The sequence below is a fragment of the Prenolepis imparis genome, unplaced genomic scaffold (genome assembly GCF_030444845.1).
Source record: "Prenolepis imparis isolate NDT839.2.m4 unplaced genomic scaffold, iyPreImpa1.0 SCAF_8, whole genome shotgun sequence".
In the NCBI taxonomy this organism is placed as follows: Eukaryota; Metazoa; Arthropoda; class Insecta; order Hymenoptera; family Formicidae; genus Prenolepis; species Prenolepis imparis.
The window spans coordinates 12,932,812-12,956,663 of record NW_028141166.1 but is presented as its reverse complement, the minus strand read 5'-3'; the positions used below and the strand labels follow the sequence as shown (position 1 = coordinate 12,956,663).

Below are 23,852 nucleotides of genomic sequence, written 5' to 3'. Positions count from 1 at the left end.
TCGTCCGTTTTCAATCGAACGGATGGGGTAAGAGCGCGGACAAAGGCGCCATTGTGCATCAAATTTTTATAAGGATTCTCGAGATTCTCTATTGTGCGAAAATTGGGGGCTTACGCGTCGCGGGAATTGCGGAGGTGGAGAAAGATGGCGAAACGGGTTTCTGGATCCTGAGACTGTAAAAGAATTGATCTCTTTACGGTTTGGTGCTTTCGGTAGAAAAACTCTTCTTGCGCCACATCTGTCCATCTCTAAATTCAACGATGTCAGAAATGAATCAAACGGACATTTTATGAGAACGTACCGGGATTGTTGAAACAACTGCTATGTCAATCTTTAGAGCTAGAGCTAAATTGAAAAAAATAATAGTTATTTAAACATACATTATATTCAAAAATTATTTCTCTTTTATAAAATATAAAAATTAAGTAATTTACATAAATATAAATAAAAATTCTATATTTTATTCTCATTTCAAAATGTAAATAAACTTTATATAATTTCAAACAATAAATGTTCAAAGGGATTTGCGTTTGATATTAACGAGATCCTTTTAGAGGATCATTGTTTCTTCGAGAACACTCGTAGCTGATCAATATTTGGATCGATCGAGATCCGATCGCGCATCAATATTTTCAAATAACCGGTTAACCAGGAGGTAGATGTCGACTTTCCCCTTCTGCTTCAAGATTCGACGAAGAATAGAAAATCCTTTCGGGGCACAACAAAGCGGTGTTCGGGTTGCCGCGTGTCACTCCGTACCTAACAAAGCGCCATTGACGAACCGCTGTATACATATAATATAGAATTTCCCGAAATCTGGATTTTCTAAAGAGAATAGAGAATCGAGAATCGCGCGGTTCCTTAAGGGTTCGCTGCGTTCGAGGGTTTAACGGGGGAGTCGATTCGCTGGACCTTTCCTCTGAGGCAGCGCCTGTTGGGAAGATTTTTTTGGTCAACTCTCCCACAGACGATCTTACGTGAACTTTCTCACGGCCGGCAATTTTGCCTGTTACACAAAGATCGTATTGCGTGTCGCTATAACTAGAACCATAAAGATGATAGAGAAAAAGAAGAGAGAGTAAAAGATACGAGATAAAAACAAATTATTTTTTATTGCTAAAACGTGTTAAAAAATATATTCAAAAATACTTTGCTGCAAATAAGTAATTAAAGAAATCTGCCTTAATGTACAATATAATATATTGAAATACTGCCAATTATTGGGAATTTCCAAATTTAATTTAAAAAATCTACTCTATAATAATTAATAAAATAGTTTTGAATTGTGTGTGAGATATCCAAAAATTAAATATTCAAAAGTATAAACCAAGCAATAGCGACAAAATTGCATATGTAGTCGGATACCACGCGATTCAAGCATTAATTTCTTTATTAGGCTAGCGAACTAAGGATAACGCGATTATACCTTGCAATAAAACCGCGCATTTTTTTTATCAAAGATTCAACATAATTCAACAGCCGAAGGTAGGCTATTTTCTTGCTGTAGGCTACTTTCTTGCTGGAATAACTGAATAATAAAAACGAAACGAAAGCCAGGTGGCTGCATGATGTTTTAAGGCGTCTCGAAGTTTCACGACTCTAAGGGGTTCAACGGCGCGTATGTGCGTACTTCCATTTCACTACGGTGCCGTAAAAATTAATCCGATCGTTAAGGATCGTCGTAACTGTCAAAATATACGGCCCCGTATACCAGTTGAGCGAAAACCTTCCGCGAAAGTGCATGAAATAATTATCGTCGTGAAATCCATTCCAAGCATTAGGGATACAACGCACCACGGGCGGCCGTTTCTCATCGTCGGTTAACGAATAGCGATTATATAGGCGTCTCTGAAACAGTAATGCAGATACGAAATACTCTTATGCAGAATACTAAATTAATTACAGCTTAATAATTAATAAAGAAAATATATTTATGTTTAGCAAAGGAAATATATTTATACTTATGTGTACATTGTAATAAATATATGATATAATATTGAAGCTGTAATTACTTTGTATAAAAATAGCTCTCAAAAAGAAAAAAAATCACGAATATTTCAATATTTTGTGTGTGTGAAGCTGGCGTCTGATTTCGTGAAATTTAATATATGTATGTATTTTATTTGTTACAGGTATTGTGCAATGTACGCGAAATACGCTTGCGATTCACGCGTCGCGTCGGGAGTGCCGTGTAAAGTATCGGGCGATCGTAATTATTCGTGTTTTCGCGAGTGTCGTGAGTGCTACCATGGAGCAAGAGAGGAGGAGGAGGCCCGGGGAGGCATCGGGCGACAACGGAGCAACTGTGAGGTATGCAAAAACATTTTTTTCTAAACTGCATTGTTTATGATATATTTGATCGTTTCTCTCCAGACTTTCAAAACACCCTATATATATATAAAACACACACATGTATATACATAATTTGAATATTTTGTTTTCAGATCAATGATGCTGTATACTACAACTCCGCTATTGGTGATCACGTATCGGTGAGTGAGCAATTGTTTATTTTATAACATTTCTGTAGCAATTTTATTTTAATCATACTACAGTTATATATATAACTGCATGTGTATTTTATATTTTTTTAAATGCTGAATACATACGTGGCATCAAACGTAAATTATGTGGATGTGTCACAAATCTTTTAGATGTATTTACTAAAGTAATTCATACATCTGACAAGAAATCAAGTACTTAGCTTATATCATTTCATATAAGTGACAAATGCGTGCACCGATAATCTTGAGAGTTAAATTAAAATTATTGTGATCTATTCTTTTTTTAAAATTTTTTTTTGAGCAAATCATAATACATTACCCCTCCGAGAAATTAGCCGTGTAACAGCCGCATTTTCTTTTCTCCTCGATTGAAATCGTAGTTAAATTGTTAAATTGTTGAAATGCATCCCATCATTTCTAACGATTTCCTGCGTTTATCTCATCGACGCCTACTTCGGTATGGTGAAGACGATGCTGTGACAAAATCGTCTTTTGCTTAACTGCGTATTCTGGTGGGTAAAGAAACTGGTGGTTGAGATTACTGATGGATCCGGTCGTGGACCGCTCGATCAGAGTATCCGTGCATAATTCGGGTAATCGAATCTACCAGGGCAGTTAAAACCAATTGGGTCAGAGAAAGAGGAAGAGAGAGTATTGAATACAAAAACGTAACGAGCCAATTCATGACTAGTCATTACGGTTTTTTGTATCGTTGCCGCAAAGTCGCCGCTGTTCAAAGTTGTAATTAAGCAAACATGCGTCTGTAGTTGAAGAAAAATGTCCAAGGTGCATTCTGCATTTCAAAAAAATCTCGCTCGATTGTATGTTATATGTCAATATATTAAGTAATCGAAAATGCATGTATCGCGTCCTGGCATACTAGTAAGACTACCTTGGCAAAAATTTACGCTTTTGCTGAAATTCACGTCTCGCGTTGATAATTCATTCCTAGATCGAGAAAACTGCGAGGGAGGCTCGCGATAAATCGCGGATATGATACGGGAGAAACAAACGTGGCATGATTTGGCGCGAGGGAGAAAAAGCAGTAGATCACAGACAGGAAATCGCGATAGCAGACGCGGGAATTCCAGCCGCGGCGTTATAACATTTCTCGAACCGGAAATGCAATATGTGGCGAGACGCACGTGGGCAGCCACGTATGTTAGGCGGACGCGCAGGCTGCCGATGTTCGCTCCTTGTCGTGAAATGAATAAAAGATGCTGCGCCGTTGTATTTCTCTCTCTCTCTTTCTTTCTCTCTCAGCAGTGCGTTGTTTGTTCATTAACGCTGCGTTCTTCAGTGCCGGTATTATGCACTGCGACGAGAAAGCTTTATAGGTCTCGCGAGACCAGGCTTTGAATATTCGATCGATATACATGATGGTTAGAGCTCTATCTCGTAACTAACGACGTGTCTTGGTCTTGTAGAGATGATGTATGAAATCTTGCGATAAGAAATGCCGATGTCATTCAACGACTCTGAGTAAATATCTCGCAATAATACAATATAACGTGTCTTTTCTTTGGCTTCCGAGTTAACGATAATCTCCTGTTTTCTTCCGAGAGAATATATCATACGCGAATGCTTAATCAATGCCGGAAAATGGGGGTGGCGTAGGATTTGTGCGGGGCGCGAGGCGCGTTAATAATCGGATCTACTGTTTATGGCGGTACCGTGTTGCTCTCTGCGAGAAGCCGGGAACCACCAACGACGACAACCGGCACCGTGACGACGATAACCCAGAACGGAAGGCCAGACAAGCGTCCGCCTGCCTTCCTCCGACCGAGCAGAACGCGTTCGTCAAAGAGTTTCATTCATCCGCGCGGCAAAGTTCACTCGCGCGGACACGTGTGCCGAGCAGACCGGCATTGTAAACGAGGGATTTATGCTCTCTTTCGGCGACACACACGTACATACACACTCTCCTTCTCACTCTCAAGGCTCGCCTTTTTACGCGTTTCCTCCTAACTACATAAACTCGATTCGGGAGGGCAAAAACAGAAAGAAATCGTATTTCAATCAGTAACGGAGAATATATTTATGATGGGGCGCGATGATTAGAGCTTACGACGTAGCAAGGACAAAAAAGCGAGCTCCGTCCTAGTTTAGTGAAAATAACATATATACGATGAGATGACTAGATTCGTACGTCTTTCCTGGAAATTTAATTATTTCTAATGACTTAAGTAGCCTCGAGGTGTCCTAAGAAGCGTGCAAGAAATAAATTATATTGTATGTCTATAGCGCGATAGAAAGCACGATAAGCTTGCGCAGGATTCCCGGGGCCATTGTCATTGCTCGGGGATCAATCTAGCCGTCACGATTCACAATCTCTCACGTCCTAAAAGCGGGAGAATCGTAACCCCGTGACATCGAATGTTAGAACGCATCGATCGATAACGCTCCGTCAATTTGCCGGGATAGACGTGCAGGAGGAGTGTCCTTTGTGTCCAAACTCTAAAAGAAGGCAATCTTGATGCACGATTATCGAAAACATCGGAATGTCAACGAGCGTGCCTCTTCATTATGTCCCGTTCACTAAATGCACAGATCTTATCGATTTACCACTTTTGAGCGGCTCACACATATGTGCGAACAAAATTGACTCTTTCGTCGCTAGAATAAAGATGATTCGATATTTCTTTGATTTTATCATATATATTTTTTTATTTTAAAACAAAATTTTATTATTTATAAATTTGTATCTCTTTCGTAAACCGGTAATCTAATGACGAGAAATTAAAAAATTAGCGTGACGTTTTTTTATACCATGTTAGATCGGTACAAAGAAACAGAGAACGGATTTAAATTAAGGCTTCAAACACGTGGGTGGATTACTTAGCCACCGCGACTTCCGTATTTCCCGAGACACAGTGCTATCGCGCCTTTTATGGGAAAGAATAGCACGAAGCTGGAAGATAGCACCGATCTTGCCCGGTTTATCTTAGATATCTCACTTCGTTGCGCTTCGTCGTCATTGTCGTCATCGTCGTCCTTTCGAAGTCGACGAAGCATTCGTTCGAGAAGAGGCGAGCAGCACGCGTGGGCGTATGAACGGGTATCGAGTAGCCGGCCGTGCTCGTTTATTTCACGTTACTAGGCGCAACACATTAAGAGCTGTTTAATAAATTCACGCCGGGACAGGGTGAACGCCTGGAATGAAATACGGACATATTTCGGCTCCGCTCTATAACGGTGGGCATGGCTGATCGATGGTTCTAACGTTCGTCTCATTACTCGAACAAATTCTCGCTTTCTTAAACAGGATCCTCCGCCTAACACGATCATGATGTATGTATGGCTTGTATTATTTTTATTGCGATCAAATTTTTGTGTCGTAATTTTTTTTTCATGCAATGGATAATAATTATTAGCATTGTTATAATTGTGCGTATTATACATCATGTATCGTGTTCAAAATTATGTTCGATATTTATTAGATCAGTGGATAAGCAAGAAAATACATAATTTCATATTATGTTTATTTCGCTATTCATGCGATATACATATAGGGGATTATAAATACGATATAGATATCATATACATACTACTGACGTTGGTCGAATAGCGTCAATGTTTCGAGGTTAATGTCTTAAGCAGGTGATATCTTATTGATACTTTATAAAAAGGCTTCGCTATGCAGACGCTCGAAATCGAAGAAAGGCTTGCCATCTTCACGTCCGTCAAACATACATCGAATCATAAGAGAGAACGATGAGGACCCATTGTTACCCGGGCTTCGAGAGTCTTCCTTTCGCCGTGTTCGAAGGCGGAAGAGCGGTCTCGATTGCTCGTTAAGTGGATCCATTCAAGGGACCACTTCTTCGATGGAACAAAAATGTTTGCTGCCTATAAAACAAAAATTGACGTAGACGGGACGACGGGATGTTTGCCACCTCGATTCTCCTCGATTCGCGACGCGAACATATAACTTTTATCTTTCGTATTACTATCTCGGAATATAAAAAGTACAGACTCCGATATATCGTGTAACTGTTACGTAATTATTACAAGGCAGAATATAATTTTTTTTTATATTAAGGCTTTTTCGAGGAATTCGAAACATGACAAAAAAAAAGAATGATGTAAGAATAATGTAAGAGGATGTAGGAAGAAATGTTAAAACCGGAGGCCATGGAAAAATATTTTCGCTGGCTATGATTTATCGTTTGGCGCAGGCGGAAAGACAAACGCATCTGTTCAAAGATGGAAATTAATGGACAAGCTAACGTCGTAAAAGCAGATGTCGAGGTGGTAATTAGAGTTAAAAGACACACGCGTCTAGTTGATGCTATTTAAGAGCAAGGGCGTGGCGGGTTGTTTCGAAACGCGGATCCAATGCTGCTACAGTTGCTGCTCAGCTGTAAATTTGAACTAATCATGACTTTAGCATTTGCCTTCGTGATGCTATGTCTGACAGGTTTACCTAAACGAAAGAGCAAACTCTAAGACGTTTCGAAAACTATCATGATTTTTAACGCGCGCAAAAAATGAAAAGAAAAGACTCGTTCATCCATATTTATTCTATATTTAATATTACATTTTTTATTTCTTACATTCTTTAACCGATTAGAAATTATTTTACACAATTAAAAAAAATTTTTTTATCTTAATTCTTAATTTTAATTTTCTACGTAAATTTTTAATAATTTTATTTAGCGATTAGCCGATTTCAAAGTCTTATGAATTATGTTTATATTCGGGATAAGTCAGCGGGGCTGAGGCTTACCATTGACTCGAAGGGTTTGCTACTTAAAGATCCCTCGATCGTTTCAATAATGAAATTCCATGATGACGTTATCGTGTAGGAAATGAGTTACGTGATCGTCATACATTCTGAATAGGCTTGCAAGATGTCGAACGTCCTTTCGAGGTTGTCGCTTCATTGTCAATCGTACACGAATTGCTGGGAATAAGATTCGTGATGGAATTTATCTTGTCTGTGATTGTTTGATTCGTTGATCGACGAAACAATGACGGGAGAGAAGGCTTTCATTCACATGTTCTTCAGAAATCTTCGACTGTATACTTTTTATTTATTTTTTTAATGTCATCTCAAGCAACTGTAATATAAAAATTTGACTTGTAAGTTACTGCGTAAAAAAATATTCATGCATATAGAAATGCAATAGAAAACTGAGTTATGATAAGTGTGTGAATTATTGACTATTTTATTTCTACTAGTACAGAATCTCGCGTATAGGAATACGATTGGAAGTTAATTTCTTCAAAGTGTCATTTATTCAAGATAGTCGTGCACGCTCTACATGATTGATTTTAGATTGATTCACCGATTGATCCGATGTACTTAAAAAGGAATCGCGCGCATCTTCCTTTTTGACATGATGGTCCGTGGCGAGATAAACGCACACACGACGCTATTTAAGATTAGAGTCTCGGTGGTACGGTTGATTGAATATCACGTAGGCGGATATATGAGACGATATTATACAAGGGAGTGTAACTAAATGGGCATGAACGGGTAGATTGACGCACAGTACGTGCAAGTGAAAGCTGTAGAATTCATTTAGCTATAAACGGTAACTTGATAAAGATTTAATAATTTATAATTATCACTCATATATTATGAAGTAGTTACGCGTTCAATATTTGTATAACCGATGTTCGCGTTGTTTTTCGATGCAAAATAAAGAGGATAAAGGTGCCAGAAAAGCACGAAAAAGATATTTCAGCGGGCTGACATCTGCATATTTTTATATCATTGGACTGGCGAGATAAACGCGCACACGTCGAACCCTTTGCGATCGGAATAGGGCATAAAGTATCCTTTGCAGGCTCGTAAAGCATGTGATATCATCTTCGTGGTCGACCGCCAGTTGGAGGCTTTGTCTCTTTGCGAGTTGCATCGTGGCATTGTCTTCCGTCCGTTCTCTTTATAGACTCCCGAATCTTCCAACGTGCGCCAATAACGCAAAAAATCGAAAGACGGTCGTATCTTTTTTGCTCGCGAAATCACATCCTACTCTGAGTCGAACGGAAGGTTACGTATTTCCCCTTTTCTTATTCTTGCGTCATGTGCTCTTGTATTTTAAGAGATCTATATTTGATTGTGAAAAAAAAATGTGTTCTTTCATTTTTCTATAATTATTCTATATTCTATATATATATTATCACAAAAATTGCATATAATCATTATAATATAAGATAGACAATCTTTAAATTGTTGTGGAAGCGATAAAAAAATATTCTCCGCAAGAAAATTGTATAATTCTTCATTGATAAGGGATTTCGAGAGGCGCGGTGCATGTATCGCGCGGCAATATCACGGAAATTCGCATTGCATGCGGAAATTATGCGCTCTCGAAAGCGCGGCACACCCGGTTTCGATGCGCGGTGCATTTGAAAGTTAAATTCCTGCCTTGGGAATTCAACAACGCTCCGCGTCGATGTTCTGCTTGCCGAGGGCGCGCTTCCACGCTCGTTCGCGCGTATTGCATTTAGATGCGTCCGCTACGGCGGCCCTTCGGCGCGCTTCCATCAATCCGTCTTGACATGCAAATAATTCGTGGAAAAAATCGTCGGGCATGCGGCAGCGACGTTACAATTAATCACGCGGACCGTGGCCGCGACACCGCGTCCGGCTACCGGAGTTACAATTTGTTACGGCTGGACAGGCTCAAACTGCGATTCTCTCGAACTGCGTTGACAATGCGTGCGGCTTTTTTCCCCGTGCCTCGTTGTCATTGCATCTCAGCGCTGCTCCGGGGATGTCGGTTGTTCGATCGGTCTCTGAACATTTCCTGGGTCTCGGGGGGGAAAAAAAATCCAATCTGATTTGCTTCGTATATGTACAAGACCCTATAGTTTTATCAGTTTGAAGCTGGAAACTTTTTAAATAATATATTTGACGATTTGTCGTATTTATACATTATTTTGATATTTTATTTATTTTAGTTTATTTATTAAAAATACATTTTGTTTGTACACAACGCATTCATGTTGTATGTAAAAGGAAAATTTTATCACCGTTTACTCACATCGTATATGCAATCTCTTGATTGAATTCTTGTAGCGCGCAAGATACGAGAGCGAACTGTCGGTGCATACGATGTGCATCGATGTGCATCCTACGGGTACGCAACGTTGACCCGGATATGGATCTGACTATCTATCAAACTATCGTGCGTGGGTTCCAAACCATAACTTGAGTACGTTACGTCTAAAAATAAAAACAAGTTTGCTGGCAGAATCCTATACATATATACACTCAAAGTATTAAATGTATTCCTATATATATACACTTTCTGCATTTTTTTATATAATATTTTCTATTAATTTTCTATAATTCTAACATATTTTTTAAATACACAATAGACTTAATCTTTTCGTGTTTTCTTTATACATATTAGTCGTAATTTTATAGAATCTCAATATTTCAATGCTAAAAGCGTGTGAAAAAAATAAGTTTTGAAATATCTTATAGCCTTTTTGATGCTAGAACAAAGTCCATTAATCAGCGCCACGGCCAGTCGCAATAAGTTAAATATTGATTCAACCCCCCGTGTATATGCCGCGTTCGCTCGTCATGAATATGTTCCGTGAGCCGATCAAGATTAATGCATCTATATGCGCCGATAGCGCGATCGGCGCCTTAATGCACCGCTCGCTGTGCGTGAATGCGCACGGGGATGAAGATAAATATTTGTACTGACGAGTCAAAACTCTCTCGCGGGCAATCGCAATCAGACGTCTATTAGTTTGCGATGACTCCGGTGTAGCGAGATTACTCTCTCCTCTCTACCTCTCGCTATTTCGTGAATCCTCTGTTGTATTCGTCTATCTTTCCTCTCTCTTTCCTTCGCTCCCGACGCGACGAAGGTTTCAAGCCAGGAATCCTATTCAAATGTAAATCAATGTCACCTAACGAAGGTCGAATATTCCGATGTTTCACGATGATCGACACTTTTTTCACCGCCACAGAAGGAGAGTTTATTCGCGAAAGATAAAAGCCGTGTGTTGTCCCGTGTCGTATACATAATAATTGTATATTCTTTACAAATCTTGACGCCGATAGCGTTAAAGATGCATCTCTATTGTTAATTGTCATAAATATAATATAAGAATTTAATTTAATTTAAGTTTTAACTTATTATTGCAGTTGAGATTAAGCTAGAACTTAATTCGCGCGCGTAAAAATTTACTATTAGAATTTATAAGTTAGGAAATTTGTAAAATATTTATTCTTTTGCCGTCATCGATTAAAATCTTAGGTAGTGTCTTTCGACTTAAGATGCACCTCGGCGTTGATTCAAATCAAGTATAAAGGCTCAAATAAAAGAATCACCCCAATCTTCCCACGGCTGGCATAATACTGATAGATGGGATGTTGTCTTTTCTCCGCGCGAAGGGGAGGGCGTCTAACGCTCGAATTTATCAAAATCATTTTGATACTTTCTCAGCACAGCATGACGTCACGCATCATGATGCTTGGGCTAAGCCGTCATTACAGAATTTGCATACACCGATCAGTCAATGGTGGAGATTCTAGTTTCTCCCTTTTTTTTTAAAAAAGAGAATTTGCATATTTGCATCCCTTTCGATCGGTGACTACTACTTGAGGGTTCCTAGAAAAAAGAAATTAACAATGGCGCGAATCCATTATGATTTCCAGTATAAAGTTGACAGATTAACTTTTATTTCGTGCTTTTATTATTAAAATAAAGTGGTAAGGGAATCAGTATAGGAAAATATATCTTTGCAACTGACAAGAGAAAGTAATTACGTGCTGGCCACGAGTATAATTTATCTTTTAACTTATTGCGCTCTTTTATGGCGTATCAGCGATGCACGTCTGCACTCAAAAAACCTCCGTTACAAGAGCATTAACGGGCGTGTAAAATGATCTGCAGTTTTCTCTCTCTTTTTCTTTTTGATCCATATCGTGGTATGCAGCGTCAGCGACCACTGCGAATTTCTCGATTAATCCACCTCGAAATCGATAGCGTTTCTTGCGGCTGGCAGCGTCAGGGACGATTATAATTTCGTGCTCACTTGTGCAACTTTATATTCCATATATTTGTTAATTTATTTTTTATTCTATTTATTAAAACTGCAAAGTATTAGATATTCTATTCAAATAGAGTCATAGAGCTATCATTGTTTTTTCATTAATTGAATTATTAAAAAAATTAATTATTATTTTATAATTAATAATTTTACGAAGGCTTATATTATTTTATTATTAGAAAAATATAAAAAATATATAATTATATGCTTATTAAATGTGTTTATTTTTTTTATTATTTGAAGATTATTGACGTAAAATCGATGTTTCGTGCAACTTGCGTTTTGCCAGTATAGAATAGAATGCGTCCCTGAGCACAGTCTGCAACTTCGATGTCCGCCGGTGGTCTTTACGATCGCCGACGGTGGCGTTCGTTCCCATGTAATCGTGATGTCACGTTATCAGATGAGGCACGAGACAAGATGATCGAAGAAAAAGTTCGCGAGAGCTTGCGCGGTAAGCAGACTGAAGCAGTTCCGTTGAAAAATAACTTGACCTCAAATTGTTCAGCCTCGCCTTGTTCTCGGTACTATAAAGTGGCAGCCTGCGAAACGGTAGAAAACGTTAGCGTGACACGCGGTTGATGATGGACCATTTTTTCCCGTCACAGATATTTCTCCCGTTGTCCGTCGATGTTGCTCGCCGTCTTCTTCCAAGACGTTTCGTTTCTTTTATACACGATAATGTGACATCGTTATTAAACTTTTTATAAAATCGATCGTATATATATGCACAAATTTTATAATTTTTTTTACTGAAAAAATATATCAGTTTCTAATAGATGTGTTGAGTATCATAAGATTTCTTCTGAGATCAGTTTACAATGTTTTCTAATAATAATTGACATGTGCATGCTCGTGATGCAACTCGTAGCAAGATCGTCGTAAATAACTCGAGTTCTCAGGCTTTTCGCGACGTGTGTCGCGAATACTTCCTGTCACGTGGATCTGTTGTATATAAAAGAATCGAGTAGATTCATACGGGTGAATCCCTACTACGCGGCGTGAATGAGTGAAATCGCGTAAATATTTATGAAATGTCAGACACGTGGGAAGCCGTCGCGAACGGATGCATGCGCATATTGTTCCTTTTGTCACCCGTTTACGACGCGATTACAACAGAGTCGATGACGATCGTGGTCGAAGCTGGCGGCTAGATTTAAGGGAAAAAAAGAAAAAGACTATCGAAAGAGAGGGAGAGATTTGTCGGAAGATGAATCACAGAGAGAAGAATGTAGATTTTAAATGCAAGTTTCTTCTTTGAACTTTATGACTCTCATTTTCGGCACATTTTTAATATTGCAAACAGTATTATTTTATTTATTTTACTAAAGAAATTGTGATTAGTTTTTATTATATATCATAGATTTTCTTCGTGATCTAAATGTTATCTACTATTTTTATTCTTTTATTTTAGCACAGATTTATTATTATTAAAACTTATCTCTCTATAAAGTATCAAGAAGTATAAGAATAGTTTTTTTAATTTATGTGTGATAAAGAAAAATCATCCTGAAAGAGAAAATGAGAATTCATGCCACAAGGGATTAATTCCAATACTATGACATTGCGCTTCTAAGCTCTGACGTCTGCGCGCTTTTCATATCTGCCTGATATCAGCATTAAGAAATCTGATTTTGATTATGCACGGGATACGAGATTACTCGCGGTTGTCTGTCAAAAGACAGGGAGCCCATTTAAAATCGCTCGAGAAACAGCGCAGCGCCTGAGCGTCTCGTGACGGCCGCGAGGCACGCCGTGAGATATTACGGGATAGATCATCTCCCCGGGTACGCCGTCATTATTTCTGCTGACCTCTGCACCTGAACGCGATCCTTTCTGCATGAGCAAAGTACGTAATTTACGGGTCTCGCGTTTCTCGAACCACCGAGGGATTTACTGCGTTGGGCACCCAGGGTCACCCTAGCGGGGGTTCCCCCAGAGGGATATTTCCTCTTTCTCCTTTATCGTTGTGTGTGTGCAGAGTTCTTCTCTTTCTTAAAAACGATTTTTTCTAGTATCAAAATTCACGTGTGTATTAAATATGAATAGAAAGAAACTTGTGAGAGACAGAGGGAGAGAGAGAGAGAGAGAAAATATCTTAACAAGAAAGCTATTTTTATATAGAAATTTAATTTTAGAAATTTAAATATGGATAACGAGTAAACGAAATAATATCCCCCCTTATATGAGACCCTTATATACATTTTATTTAATAAATTCTTATTTATATATTTATTAATATATACTATGCCAATGTTTTTAATTGGTAAATATTACGTAGATTGGGGTACTTTCGATTTTTATATCTCTTTTAAGACCGAAATACACAGGCTTATAGGTGAAAATAAGCACGATTAAAGGAAGCAGCGTGTAAACGGCGTCACGTTCGTGGATTATTTCCGTGGGAGATTATCGCCTGTGTCAGGAAATTACTCGTACAAATTATCGGGATATTACGAACTATAATCGGGGGGTGAGGTGTGCTGAGAAGATTGCATATCTTCCACAGATTCTGGTTTCTCCGTGCGGATATTAACAAATTTATCGACACTTCTTCGGTTTAAGATACCTTCCATATATATAAGATATCCTCCATTTAAAATTTGATTTGCAAAATTTATTAACATATATACTAATATATAAATTTGAAAATAATGTAATCAGTTTCATTCGACGAGTTACAATTAGACGTGCAAAGAGAAAGAAATTTTAATAATATTATTTCTTATATATTTCTTATCCTCTCGCGATTCTCAAATATAAAAAAAGAAACTGAAAAGTGCTTTCAATTTTTCTTTCCTCGTATGTTCAAGCGATTAATCTATCAGATGCGTAAGTACTGATATTCCTCCAACTTGCGGTCATTAAATCTCTCGATGCGGCACGTTTCTGTCGATCGATCATTAAAACGCGATAGATCGCGGTGCACGCGAGTCCCCTCATGGCTACATTCGAGGCTGCGGTCCTGCCAGCATGCTTACTATATAATCATCCGTGAGGATCACCGAGGTCGAGAAGCATAACGCGAGAATGCCGTAGAAGTGCGCTCGCCTGGAAAGGGGTTGGGTCCTCGGGTGCATCTTCTGGGGGCCCCACTCCGTGTCCGTGCACAGCGTCGGCAGTAAGGGGGCTGAGGGGGGAAGGGGTCTTGACTCGACCGGCAGGTGGCCTCGTCTCACGAGGCCCCCGTCCGCGGTTCACCAGCCAGGATGAGAGCACCGATGGACACGCGCGCGCCACGAGATGGAAACGTAGATTGCGGAGCCTCGTTCTTCTTGTTCTCTCTTCTTTCTTCCTCATTGCCATCTTCGTCCCCGAGCAACGCACACGAGACCCTGTATGAACCCCTCCTTCGTGAACCAGGATTTTTCTCGTCGGTCGTTTTCTCTGTTCGCTGCCCTCCCTCGACGCTTCTGTTAATCTTGCTGTGTCTTTTTCAACGAGTTCCACGGTGGAGAGAGAACAGTTTATTTATTAAGACTTGTATATTACAAATTGAGAGAAAGATAGGATGGAACTATCAATGAATTTGTACGCTGGTATATAAGATGTGATAACATCGCCGTTCTTAAAGTACGTGGCGAATCGTGACAAAAATTCGAATCGAACACATGAGAGCCTCATGTAAAGACGCACGTTGGTTTACTTACGACTTGTATTACACGCTATTACGCGTGTATCTTTCTTTCGGGGGGTTATATCTTTATCGGAAAAAAAATACGTAAATCTGATTAAACTCAATTAATGTATTCTACTACTATATCTTTGTAACAAAATCTCGAATTAAAATTTTGATAAAATTTTAGATTTTTTCGCAGATTGAAGAATAATGTTTTGACTTATTTGATTTTGAAATTTATAATTCGAGTTTTTGTTTCCAATGATTTAATTAAAATATAATTTAAAACTCGTGATTTTAAGATAATCAAAGACTTTGCTATTGAAATTTAACTCTACCTTGATTGGTATTATTAAGAAAAATACGATTCCTCCAGCGAGAGCCGTAATTGGTCGCCACGTGTTGCCGATTTCCGTCGTCACCGTGTGCTCGTAACTCGCGCTCGATCGTATATCTCGCGGTTTCGTGGGGGACCCAGTCAAAGATAATGGTTGGAGCGAAGCGCGCGCGTTTGAGCGGTATCGTTACCGATCGTGTAACCATAATTTCGCGATTGTAAATCACGACAGGTGCCTACGTCTTTAGAACCCTGTAATTCAAGTCGAGTGGTGTCCTGGGCGACTCGCACATTTCCCCTCCTTGCTTTCTCTCATTCTTTTTCATCCGAGAAGCGCGTATATTATATACCGTCTTCTTATACGTAGCTTTACGAGAAAGTAATTCTCCGTCATGAAAAGTCGTGCGGTATTTTTTTCTTTGTAGTATGCCGTGAGATAAATCAGTCGAATTTCTTTTGTACGGTGCGTAATGTACGATGTGTTATACGCAATCTTTACAATGCTGGACTCTTGTCCGCACTTTGTCCTTTTCGCAGAATACTATACAATTATTATAGAAAAATAAGTGAAAAATATCGTTGGTGCTAAATAGCGTAATATCGAAAAATATCGTAAAAAATTCAACATCTGTCATTTTGAATATTATATATTATTTCCTTGGCAATTATCAAATTTATGTTAATCCGTGAAACACAATGTAGACTATAAAAAATAAGATGTCCGATGAGAAAGTCTGTCACATTGAAATTATTAATATCGACTTTTATATCTATGATCTTTTTACAAAAGAAATCGAGCATACACCACACTCAAATAAGGTCTTTGTGAGACCAAACTTGTGATAGCGGCATGTAAATATCTCTCGTACTTCATCGATAATATATACAAGGGATTTTACTGCGAACGCGACGCCCATACGCGATTGTGACATGTCTATAACGATTGTGGGTCCACGGGATACACGCGCGCACGCCGGGAGAGAAAATGTGCAAGCTTAAATCCGCGCGATGTACCATAAACCGTTATGGTGCAGTATATCCAGCTCGGACGTAAGTAAGGGAATGACCCGTTCGCCGGACGCCAATTCTGATTCTGATATCTCGGTGACTTTATTGACCCTAAACGAAGTCCAGTGTTCCCTCGCGATATTGCGGCCGACGAGAAAGTTTATGATGATCACGAGGACGCCGAGTGTCCTCGCAACAGGTGATGCAGCCTCCTTCCAAAAATGGAAAAGATAATGGCAATGTTATGACGGGTTTACGTTGGGAGAAATCAATTTTTAAATTTTGAAATTATCCAAGATTATATTAAAAAGACTATATATCTCAAAATATTTTACGAGAAATGACTGATATTTTTAGAAATTTATATTTCGCTTAATAAACACGCTATTTTTTCGTTACTTCGTGTTACCAATATCCTGTTGCGTAATTCGTAGATAAAGACGAGTAATCAGTCCGAGACCTCCATCGTCGTAAGTTATCTATATGAAAGGTTTGTTGGGCTAACACGCATTTCCGCAATCGAGGCCGTGAATGACACTTATTATCGTCCAATTGGATAAAGTGTCGACGTTTGACGAGACAGCGTCTAGACGCGCTTGACATCTTCAATTTTGTCACGTCGTTCAAAATAACAGTCTACGTGACGTTACCTCTTGCGAAAACGACCTGTTCGAATGAGTACGCGAGTATATCGCGAATTTATGAATGGAAAGGATCAATGTATTTCTTTGATTGCGTAACCGCGGAGAAACTAGAAAATTTTCGATACGTGATACGCATTTATTAACTTATCGATTTTATCGTTGTATTTGCAAAAAATACATTAATCTTTTTCACGCTTGTATTTAATTTTCAATGGCCACTTAATTAAAAAAAATTCTAATTAAATATATCCGTGCTATTTTATTAGCTCATAACGTAATTTCTTCATTCATTCGATTTTCTTTATTTTCATTCCCATATTGCCCCACTTGTGCAGCGTGACCCAGCGACATATATGTATGCATAGGCCCAGACTTCACCGTTGGAGAGGTCTGGTAATATTTACAATAGCTCATGAAGCGAGAGTACGGAGTATTTACTTGCGACCGATCGGGGTAACGTGAGACAATCGAATTTTTTCCGTCTGCGTGCTGAGTAACTTCTTTTTTATTTGAATATCTGGTCGTTCCTTCTCCCGTTGCTCAATCGGGACGAGAATCGACGCGACACTTTGACGGGTAAGGATGATCTCAATTAAACGGGTTTATCCGAATCGACGGGGGGTCGGCAGCGGCGCAATGAGGGTCGATGGGACATCTGAATATAAAATCAGCAGACGATATGATGCGAGCGAGACGGCGACTCGAGATGATCACATGAAGAAGGGTGAATAGTCGCGCCGCGTCGTGAGAAAGGACATGAATGTTTCTTTTCGGGGTGTGAATGTCCCTCGTGACAATCGCGGCGGCCACCTGAGGTTACAGTTCGCCGACTCTGAGGGGTTGTTGTCGGTGTTTTCTTCGAACCTCGTTATGCAATGTGCCCGCGGCGCTGCCCTGCGCAATAAAGTGTCGCTTGTGCGGTCAGGTGTTCGTCAATGTCGGGAGATTAAACGTGAAGCTGGCCGCCATTCAAATTCAGAAAGAAGGGTTGCGTCCCTCTACTGCGTATCCCGGATGAATAAATCTCAACTCTTTATCACAAGACAAGAGTGGTAAACTTTGACATCATTTCAAAAGGGAGAGATTTTTTCTTCCGAATTTATTTTTTCTTAAAAAAATCTTGATATACCAATCGTCTTCAAATTATTGTTAAGAAAAAAAAAAATAAAATAAAATATATTTCAAATATTTATTTCAAGAGAGTAAAGAAGCATATGCGCATATCCTATATGCTATGGTGTACTTTACGAGAGGAGGGAGGAGGGTTGTAGCAAAAATTTATCCGTAACATCTTGATGCAGGCAAATGTCTGAGAAGGTGTTAAATTGCCTGGAGAAGACGATGAGATCCACGCATAAGAGGAGGGTGGTATTCAGGCACTTCGCGAGCGTTCTTGCGAGCTATCGTCGATGGCAGGGGGGGGGGATGCACCAGGAGATGACGTGGCTTGAATTGATGAGCAAAAAGCAGCGAAATCATGAGCGATTGCCCAGACCCGAGCGGCACACACATCTCCTCTCGGCCCTTTCGCCGGTGCTGCAAAATAGTTTTTTTTTTCGGTGTCGTCGACGCCGCCAGTCGTTAGTTACTCTTCCTCGACTAATCTGAAACGGGTATCCCCACCTCGTGCGATGCGTATGCGGTCGTATTATAATGAAGTGTGGATTGTAAATGAAGCTTAATGACGCTGGTGCGGCACCGTCATTTTTCAACGTTTCGCCGCGAAGGGACGAGAGAATATCGCGACGCGGCGTCTTGCGAACATCCGCGGTTGCTTACGATCTGCACGCGACAATTCACTTCATCATTTCGCGTCAGCGATTTCGAATAACTCGACTTGTTATCCTGATTATTTGTCTAACAAAAAAATTACGAATTTCTTAACGGTTTTGATCGAGTGTCCGCTCTTTGCATATAAACAACAGATCGTGCGCGTCCGTTACATCTCTGATGTAAAAAAAAAAAAATATAAAGAAATCGAGGGACAAGACCCAGCTAGCTCAAAATTATTTGAATACGCGAATCATTTATCAGATGGGCAATTGCCGCAACGGAACTCGTCCTTCGAGTGGGGTAGTTTCTCGTTAAGAAACACGTAAAATTCATAGGGAGCGGCGAGAATATTCTACCGGTCACTCTATAAATGTTATTTATTGACAATGTACGCACAACCGGTATCTTTCATAAATTTTGCAAGCTTGATTATATAGTATCGTGCTGAGTGCAGCGTATGATACACATTATTCATTAATTTTTTTATTATAAAACATAAGCTAATCTAAAAATTGATCTTTTTATATAAATTATATTATTTATATTATTTATAAAAATTTAACGATCAGAAAATATATTTTAGAGTAGAGTGTATAAAATATTCATATAAAAAAAAATATTTTAATATCACTGGATTTAAGAGACCTAATGGGGAAAGAAACAGTTTCTTTTTTTGTGAGACGATGATTTTCCACTGTGCGAACACCCTCTTGTCCGTTACACTTGTTGTTAGCGACTACAAAGATTCGTTCATCCCTTCTATGTAGCATGCTACTCGGGGTGAAACAAAATAGGGGAGTCTGGACCAGTTTTTGAATCGCCCTGTTATGAAGTGTCGCCACTCGAGTATCGCATTTGTATACGAATTGCTCGCTTGTGGTTCTGGATCGCGCTGCTTCCATTCGTCAAAAAAGGGTGCATTATATTCTCGTTTGGTTTCTTCGGTACATTACGAGACGTTCAACCCTTCATCAGTAAATATGATAAAGCGCACTGAAAATAGCAGATAAAAATTATATCAGAAATGAGAAAATTTAGCGAAAATTGATAATTTACTCAATGAACTCGAAATAAAACGTGGACAATTTCAATATTTTGATATTATTGATCAATATTTTTTAATAAAACTGTGAAACTGATGGCAAATTTTTTTTCAATAATTATGTACGGCGAATTGTTCGGCGAAATCATTAAATCGAGAGAGAAAAATAAGTAAAATTTGTTCTCAGCCTCGATTTCGCGATCGCGCACCTGCCTGAATGATGTTGTCCGCTCGAATTCCGTAATATTGCGATCGTTCAAGGGGGGAATCGAGATAGGAAATATTTATTCGAGAAACGAATTGTGAGCCTCTCTCGGGAGACAACGGCAAGCACGATCGGGACGAGAAGTCGAGATTCGGTTTTTGCTGTCGGCTGCGAGCGGCTCGCGAAGAACCTATCGATTTACAATGAGCTACCGTCGACGTCATTGAAAGTTGGTTCGTTGCAAAAACTAGTATTGGATTAACGCGCAGAGGGAACCCGTGGCTTTTTCGTGCGTGGAAACGATTCGCCAGAAGAGACGTTCAGAGTCTATGAAGACGTTGCAGCTCTTGTGAATGTACGTCACTCGCGATGCACTTTCATGCTTTTTGCAAAATACCTGATTCCTTATTCTCGTTTGTATGGACTTCTCGTTTGTATAGACTGGAACAGAGTTTTTTTGCTTCGCTTTTGATATACTTGCAAACTTTTTAAAAGTCTCTTGTGATACAAATATAAATCGAGAAGGAACTCGGCAATGATTAAATTTCTAATTTCTAATATTAAAAATATAAAAACTCTTGTGAAAAACTTATGAATATGCATTTTATAAATTAGAAAACAATTGAAGAGAATTTTGTTTTTATGCAGTTTTATGTTATTATATATATTTTAACATTGTGTAATATTATTTACAATTATGTCGGTATTAACAAGGACTCGTATATATTTCGGATAGAATTTTTTTATACATCTATATACGTGATCGAATCGTATCCACAGCATCAGAGCCATCATCATATCGTTACATCTGTTCCGTATTAGTAAAGAGCGCGTAAATAAGCAAGTTATATACGACAATGTGGTCTAAATGGGAAAATAAACAATACACCGTCTCGTTAGTCAGTTGGCGGCTTTTATCTTACCGAGGCAGAACGCGGCATTATACCGTGAAATGGAGTCTCGTAGACGGAGACGATGTTGCATTTCGGTACGCGCCCACCCTGCACTCTCTTCATCATGTCCGCGATAAGTGGCTGCCGTTTGCACCGTGATAGCGGACTTCTGCCCATCCTTTTTTTTTTTTATCGGAACTTCATTTGTACAAGTCATTAAAGACCCAACATCCGTGAACAGCCGAATCGAGCCTCATCGCGTTGTCGAATTCGTTTTGTATGCTTTAACGCTTTTGGAAAGCGTCGGAGATGCCATGTGCCCCGGTGATCGGCAAATTTTTGTTTGCAGAAGACGCAGAAAGGCGTCTCTTATGTTGGCGATTTTTGGACAGTACTTTTATATAAATAATAATTTAACATTAAAAAACATTCCTAGGCATTTATAAAAAAGTCTCCTTTTTCTGAGATATAATAATTATAAAATTGCTAAAAATTATGTTGATATATTTTAATTTTGCGAGAAATGTATGATTATTTTGTCGCACGTGTGAGAAATAGAGCTGCACCACAAAAAGAAACGATAAAAATTTCACATACGACCTTCTCTGTCATCATTCTCCATCACATCGCGTCACGGTTTCCTCTCCTTTAACACTTACTGTTTCCACAGTCCTAAAACAATTCTACAGACTCATCCATCTTCGGCAACAAGCAAACGTTAGACTGTAGACTCTGACAAGTGTTAGACCGAACTTAATAGAATTAACGAAATTTGAGAGAGATCTCGAAAGATTTATTACTGTTAGAAAAATGTGTTTTTTTGAGAATAATTTCAAGTATTTCAATATATGTAGATTTTACGTAACGTTCCATTAAACGGATGTTCGAGATTAATCGTGCCGAGATTATGTCAGAGCTGCTATATATGTATTTATCGTCATGTCTTAAGTAATGCGAAACTTTTAGTGAATGCGATGCAAGCCGTATTATGTATGAAACTTTCTCCGCATCTTCGCTCTCGACATCGATCCCCCTGTCGCGTTGAGAGACATGCTCTTTTTTTTGTCCGTGCCCTGCCACATCACATATGCGCCGTACGTTATCGCACAATGCGACTGCAAATGCATTTATCGACTTGGCCGTATGTAACTCCGAATGCACCGCGGCGGGACCGAGGTGTATATCTTCGCGGGCATCTCGGTCATGGAATTCCGAATAATTTGCTTCGCTTGTTGTCAGGCATTTAGACTCCACAATACTGGGTGACTGCACGTTATGGAAATTTTAGTTCGCATTTGTCGTAGTAGAAACATAAATTTACGCGCGGAAGATTATAATTGATTTTTTTATATATAAGATTCTTCTGTTTAAATTATACGGTCTATTATCATAATAGAATTTTAGACATTAAAATTTATTTTGTGAGACTTTCATGCTTCAATTTTTGTAACGTCAGATTTTGATATTGGAATCTCGTAGAAGAGTTTGCGACAATAAAACCTTGACAAGTTTAATGTACTGGCGAAGAGGTAGTTGGAATTCTCGTGCAGTCTCCGTTCATTCATCACACGGCAATTATTTTACTTCTGGACACGTCAAGAGCTGTTAGGACAACGTAAGTAATCGACGTACTTAAATGGCGATATGGCGAATCCCGCCAAGAAAGGGGGAACAAGTAGTGCGATTTTACGTCAAAAAACCATTCTTAAGTGTTTGAGAAACGATTACTCTGGATCTCCTTGCACGGCGAAACATTAAAGTTCAAGTTTCCTTTCTCGAGAGTAATTTGTAAACATTCGCACTTTACATGATAAATTTCCTCGTATTTTTTAATACGGCTAAAATGATTGGCGCACATTTTGACGTAAGAAATGCATTTCGATTGATATATCTGTTAGATCGAAAAATTATCATACAAAACACTAACGCACAAAAAGCACTTATCGTAAATTGATGGCTGTCGAAAGTTTAGAAGTGTTTCTCACGATTGTATCGAGACGTTCATCTGTCAACATCAGTCCTCGTTCAAACTGTTTCTACGTGCGCGAGTCGAAGACGACTATTATCTAGATTCACTTCTGTCCCGAAAATTCCACCGAGATTCAGCAAGTTTTTGGTCCGCGGGCGATTAGGTCCGGAGATACGGGCTCGAGACAAACAAACAAGAACAAACGCGCGCTCGGCTTTCTATTCTTCGTGTTCACCATGAATCCTTAAAGTGTCCTCTTGCTTTTCTCGTGCCGCGGCAGGTGCACACACAACCGTAGAATTACTCGAATGTGACAAATATGCCAAACATCTCGGCTCCCTAGGCTAGGGGAGCGCTCTACAAGGGAAAATACTCTCTTCTCCTTTATAATAGCCTTTGTTTTTATAGGGGAATCGACGTTGACAAAGACTATTATCTATTATTCGAGTAAATAGATGCGACTATCTCGATTCTGTTTACGAACAGTATGTTTACTTGTTGTCCTTCTAAAGGATCGCTGTATACATTGATAGTAAATGAACGTTACAAATTAAGAAGATCGGTATGAGAATCGAGAAATCAAAGGCACATAAAACTCACTTTCCGCTTACGTGACGATCGTTTTCCTATATTCTGTCGCGTCCCCAATAAACGACAATTTTAGCGGGGACATATTGCCGGCGTATTGTCGGAAAACTCGAAGTTGAGTGCACTCGAATTTCGGTTAAAGTCTGGAAGGCGTTCCGGGCCCTCCTATTGTCGCCTTTTCCAATTGCTTGCCGCTCGGGGTGACATTATACCTTTTCATTCTTCACTTTTGCACCTTTCGAC

The 23,852-nt window shown here is 39.2% G+C and overlaps 1 long non-coding RNA gene across 1 annotated transcript in view; it reads left to right on the top strand.

The window, feature by feature from the left end:
• The window catches only part of LOC145939930 (uncharacterized), an 81,253-nt gene that overhangs the window by 5,396 nt on the left and 52,005 nt on the right, over positions 1 to 23,852 (top strand). The window contains exons 2-3 of the long non-coding RNA XR_014425922.1: positions 2,133 to 2,310; positions 2,445 to 2,492. This is a non-coding gene — a long non-coding RNA (uncharacterized LOC145939930). The remainder of the gene's footprint in view (positions 1 to 2,132; positions 2,311 to 2,444; positions 2,493 to 23,852) is intronic.